A 6,054-nucleotide genomic window follows, 5' to 3' on the forward strand; every position below is an offset into this window, starting at 1 on the left:
CCTGCGATGGCCAGGAATAGGCAGGGATGAAACTGGGAGCTGAGGCCACAGTGCAGATATCACACGTGGGTAGCAGGAACCCAACTACCTGAACCTTCACTGCTGCCTCCCAGGGCCTGCATCAGCAGGAAACTGGAGTCAGGTATCAAACTCAGGCGCTGTGGTATGGGGTGTGCGTGTCTTAATTGTCCTCTTAGTGGCTAGACTAACCGCTTGCCCCAGGCATGCGGCTTAAACCTACTGTTTATGTGAAGATGGTTCCTCCTCCATGCCAGAACTTCCAGAGCACCAGTCTTACCGACTGCTTAAACAACTTGTCCACCTGGTAAATCACTAGCAAATATAGCTCAGCAATTCTCAAGCAGAAATGATTAGTTTCCCTCTTAAGCCCGCTGTTGCTCTTGTATTTCCTTCCTCTTTCCAAGCCAGAGATCTTCATGTCGTCTGATTCCTCCTCTGACAGTCCTACATTGACTAGGTCCTGGAAATTTCTGTATACACTGGAAATCGCTTTCAGACCCACTCACTTCTCCCTCACTCTCCTCACTGCCATCCCGTTTGCTGTATTTCTGTAACCATCTCATAATTGCCTTCTACAGACTAGGCATCCCACTGCAGCCTCAGAGACCTTCCTCATATACACATCGAGCCCTGTTCTACTCCTGCACAAAATCCTTCAGTGGTTTCCTGCTGCTTTTGGAATTAAGTGTGAATTTCTTCAGTGGGCCAACAAGACCCTTCATGAGCCTGCCCCTCTGTCTCTGGGCACATCAGTGAGTGTTCTCCCCAGCCCGTGCTCTGGTCTTGATGGCTCACCTACTCTGTCTGGACTTGAAGTTTTTACATGTGCTCTTTCCTAAGAGGAAATATTTTCTCAGAATATTTCTAAGGAATATTTTCTCACTGGCCTTTTGACCCCTGGCTAACTCCTGCCCATTCCAGAGGTTTCTGTGCAGATACAGATCTGTGCCTAGATACTGTTTTTTTTTTTTTTTTTTTTTTGACAGGCAGAGTGTACAGTGAGAGAGAGAGAGAGAAAGAGAGAGAAAGGTCTTCCTTTGCTGTTGGTTCACCTTCCAATGGCCGCCGCGGCCGCGCTGATCTGAAGCCAGGAGTCAGGTGCTTCTCCTGGTCTCCCATGCGGGTGCAGGGCCCAAGGACCTGGGCCGTTCTCCACTGCACTCCCGGGCCACAGCAGAGAGCTGGATTGGAAGAGGGGAAACCGGGACAGAATCCAGTGCCCCGACTGGGACTAGAACCCGGTATGCCGGCGCTGCAGGCGGAGGATTAGCCTAGTGAGCCGCGGCACTGGCTGATACTGTTTTTCCCTATAAAGCCTCTGGTGACTCCTGGAAGCCTTCCATGCTTCCCCAAACCAGGGTTAGATGCCTCCTCTTACTCTCAAATACTCTTTACCTCATACTGTAGCAGCCTTTTTTATACTACATTGCAGTTGCTAATAGGTTGCTTGCTTGCTTATTATGAAGGCCGGGAGGGTTGATCTTTCCCACTATGATATCCCTAATGTATGCCTAGTGGAAATTTTATAAATAGTTGTTAATTTGTTAATCAGAAAAAGGAAGTTAGGAATACAGTGGCTCCTCTGTATCCTCAAGTTCCATATCTGTGGATTCATTCAATCATGGATTGAAAATATTCAGGAAAAAATTGCATTCATACTGAATATGTATAGATTTTTGTAGTCTTTCTTCACTAAACAATACAGTATATAACTTTATATAGCATTTACATTCTGTTAGGTATTATGAGTATTTGATTTAATTTAAAATATTCAAGAGGATATATGTAGATTATATGCAAATACTATGCCACTTTATAACAGAGACTTGATTATCTGTGGATTTCGGTATTTCTGGGGGGTCTTGGACCCAATCCTCCATGGACACCAAGGGAGGACTATTTGGGTTTTGCAGTAAAAATCCCCTTGGCTTTATGCCTGATTTGCAAGGAGGAGCCTGGGTAGGCTGGAGAGTACCTGAGCTGACGCTTCGCCTTTCAGCTCAGGAGGAACTGTGATGTTTAACTATACCTTGGCAAAGGAGAGCAAAGACTAAATGTCCTGGGGGTTTAAGCCTAGCAGGATCAGCTGGTTCTGATCTTTGCGGGCAAGGTTCTCAAGGATGGGGACACACTAACCCAGCCTGGCACAAGGACAGTCTCGCTGTCCATCTGGTCATCAAGACCCCTCCAAAGGCTGAATATTTTGCTGTTCCAGTCCTCTTCCACTAAAGACCCTGCCTCAGCATCCTCTGTCTCCGTAACCTCACCTACCACATGCTAGCCCTGCATCGCTGGCATTTCCACTTCAGATGCTCGCAGCAGAAGACAGGGAAACAGTGGGGAAGGGGTGCTTCCATAGAAGTTGGTGAAGGACCTCGGTGGTATTGCATTCACCTGGTTTTGGGGATACTCTGGGCCCCGGGCAGCCCAAGCGTGGGCTTTATCACCTTCATGGTTCTGTGGCTGTCCATGCAGAAGCAACTGATGTCTCATCCTAAGATGCTATGGCAGATCATGGAGGACCCTTTGTTCCGGGACAGTCTAATCCTGACATGATGAGTCATTTGATAATGGCCAGCCGCCAGAAGCAGCAGATGATGGAGTAGAATCCCAGGATGAGCTATGCGCTCTTGAATTCCGACTTCATGAGGCTAATGATGGAACTTGCTCAGAATGCACTCGTGATGCAGGAATGATGGGCATGGGAAATCGTTAAAGTATCCTCAGAGGGAGGAGCGCCCTCTGCCATGTGTATGCAGTCGTCCAGGAGCCTGTGTTTGGTGCCGTCCAAGAAGAGTTTGGCAGTGTTCTCTTCTCTTCCCTGGCCGAGAACTGTGACAGGTCATCCCCCCTACCTCCGCAAAATGAGAATTGTGAGCCAGTCACTGACCATCGAAATCCTTTGTCCCCTACTCTGGTCCAGTAGAGAGGGCGTTGGAGGATTGGGGAAAAGCCAGGCACATCTGGCTGTCTTGATATCCCCAGGGCTCAGTGTAGCGAGCTTGGTGTCAGAGCTGCTAAAACTGCAGACCATCCCTCAGCAGCTCTCTGAGAATGTGACCTCATTCAGAATGTGATCTCATCCCCTACACGTGCAGCATGAAGAAAACGCTTTCCCAGAACCCCATCTTTGCTGCTTAAATGATGCTGAATGTGCCATTCCTTGTGAGGAACCCCTGGCTACAGGAGCAGCTCCTCTGGCCTTCCTAGTCTTCATGCCTCAGATGCAGAACCTGGAGTTGCTCTCAGTCTTTACCCATTTGTACATGCCTTGCTGCAGATGTTGCAGGAATTTGCAGACCCAGGCTTCCAGCTGGTACTTGGTCTTGATTCCTTTGGAACCCGAGCATTATTGGTAGGCAGCAGTGCCAGGTCTATAGTTGAGGTTCCCTCCTATTTGCCAGCTTTGCTGACCACATCTCCAACAGGGGCTTTCAGTGGCTAACAGTTCATGCTGACGATTCAGCTTTTGGCTGGAAGTGGAGGATCACACGTGCAGATGCCAGAAATAAAATTCCAGCAGCAGCTACAAGTGGAGCATCTCGGCTCCATAGGCTTCATCAATGGTCAGGCCCACCTGCAGTCCCTAATTGCCACAGGTGGAGATAGTAACACCATTATTGAGAGAGTGGTGAGCTCCCAGATCTCTGAGTTCCTTGGCCCATGCCTCCTGCCCCTCCATTCCTACCAGGCTTTTGTCTCTGTCAGCCTCTACCTTCTAGAGCATGTTTTCCCTTCTGTCCTCTCTCTTGTTTTCTCCAAACAGCAGAATGACTTTAGAGGCAAGTCCCCAACTCCATAGGTCTGAAAATTCTGGCTTTACTCTTACTTCATTTACAGAATCTTCTTGCCTGGTTCTTTCTGAGCCGAGCTATTCCAACAATGTTCACAGTTTATTGATTGGCCTCACTACTTTGCCCCCACACCATCTTTTGCCATCTACAAACTTCTTGGTGACAGTGCTGGGTAGAGGGAGGAACCAACTCTCCAGTTTGCTGGAAGAGGGTCTTCTATCTTTACCAGGAGAGTTTCACCTGTCTCATATTTACTTTTGGTTTCACTCTTCCTTCTTTCTTTCTCCTCTACCTACTCCCTTCTCCAGCCCAACTAATGCGAGAATTTCAAACTCAAAAGGAGGAGCAAGTGAGACAGGCTGTGACTTACTTCCTCAGCCCCTGTTTTGGTCACTTCATCTAGCACTTTTTCACAGGCTCTATTGGGACTCCCAGGGGGAGGTGGAAGATGTTTGTTTTCCCTGTTTGGAGGGCAAGAAGAGACACAGTCCTATGCACAGGAATTAACAAGCCCTGTACCCCTTCAATGGAGATTGGTGTGGAAGGTGAGTGGATGAAATTTTTTTGGAGGAAGGGAATGGGGGAGACAGGCCGAGTAAAGGCTGGGGGTGGATGTTGTAATGTAGCAAGTTAAACTGCTGCTTGGAATGCCCACATCCCATATTGGAGTGCCAATTCAAGTCCTGACAACACTGCTTCTGCCCCATCTTCCTGCTAATGCATCCTGGGAGGTAGCACATGATGGTTCAAGTGCTTGGGTCCCTGCCAACCACATGGGAGACCCAGATGGTGTTCTGGGTTCCTGAATTTGGCCTGGCCCAGCCCTGGCAATTGCAGGCATTTGTGGAGTAAACCTATGGATAGATGATCCCTCTTCCCTCTTTCCCTCTCCCCCTCTCCCCCTTTCTCCCTCTCCCTCTCTCCTTCTCCTTCTCCTTCTCCCTCTCCCTCTCCCCCTCCCTCTCCCTCTCCCTCTCCCCCTCTCCCTTTCTCCCTCTCTAATAGATGAAAATAAATGAACTGAAGAAAGGGGCTTAATTAAGCTAAAGAATGTGGCCCATATCGGGTCATATTTGTTCTTCGCACCCCCCCCCCCCTTTTCCATTAACCCAGGACCTGTTTGGGTGTTCAGGCATGAGTAATTTGAGCCCTCATCAGAAGACATGAAGGGAATAGGAGTTTATGTCAACAATGGGAGGTAGAGAGAGAGCGACAGACAGACAGGTGCACACACATGTGAGTTGGGGGAAGATGGATTCTTTGTTGATTTCTGTTCAGAACTACCAGACAAGAATTTCCCACATAAGGAAAGATTGCCTACAGCCAGGAATCCAGGTCCCCTGGGCTTCTGGATGTTGGGGATCCCAAAGGTAGTATAGATGGATAGCCTTCTGAAGCTGTCAGGGCTGTGACCAGCACCCTTTTCACCCCTCATTACTTTGGAGGAACTGTTGGGGAGTTTTATTTCCTAATCTCTAGTCTTTGGCATCCTGCTCCCTGCCCTTTCAGTTCCCCATTATTCCCTCCAGGCTGGAAAATAGTTTGAGGAAAGAGAGGTGAGGGTGCAATGGTGGCTTGGACTTGGAAATCGGCATTGCTCTATTCACGTGCAGAGGAGGCTTGCATCCCTTCCCTCTGCTATTTGGCCCAACCGCTTACAGAATCCATGGCTGAGAATATGGAAGAAAAGAGGAATCGAATTTTGTTACAAGTGGTTCAGAGAAGATGTCTACGGCTTTTGCTGTACTTTCTTCAATTCAATAATGGCCTTTGTAAAAAATAATGATGTGATCTTTGTTGTGAAATAGAAAAGAATCATAGTTTTATTATTACTAGTCATCTGACTTTTGCCATTTGCTAACTGAATGACCTATGCTGACCTTTGAAACCTTAGTTTTCTCCCATGAAGATAATACTAAAGTCAAAGTTATAGGGCCATTTTCAGGATTCAATGAGATAAAACAAAGCAATTAGTCCAGTGATTAGAACATGTGAGTGCTCAGTAAATGTCACTTTCTCAGTACTATCCTCACAAGACACAGATACTTGGATTCAAATCCTGACTTTCATCCTCCTTGCTATGGACCTTGGGCAAATAGTTTAATCTCCCTGTGCCTCAGCTTCCACATCTTTAAAATGGGAAATAATAGAATGTACTATGTGAAGTGCTTAGAGCAGTGCCTGGCACATAGTCAAGGCTGTGGGAGTAGGATCCATTATTATTGTCTTATATAAAAGG

General features: G+C 47.5%; 1 pseudogene; it reads left to right on the plus strand.

Annotated features, from left to right (window-relative positions):
- Positions 1 to 2,295: 2,295 nt before the first annotated feature.
- Positions 2,296 to 3,466, plus strand: LOC133762958 (ubiquilin-4-like; annotated as a pseudogene).
- The last annotated feature ends 2,588 nt before the right edge of the window (positions 3,467 to 6,054 follow it).

The sequence above is a fragment of the Lepus europaeus genome, chromosome 1 (genome assembly GCF_033115175.1).
Source record: "Lepus europaeus isolate LE1 chromosome 1, mLepTim1.pri, whole genome shotgun sequence".
NCBI lineage: Eukaryota > Metazoa > Chordata > Mammalia > Lagomorpha > Leporidae > Lepus > Lepus europaeus.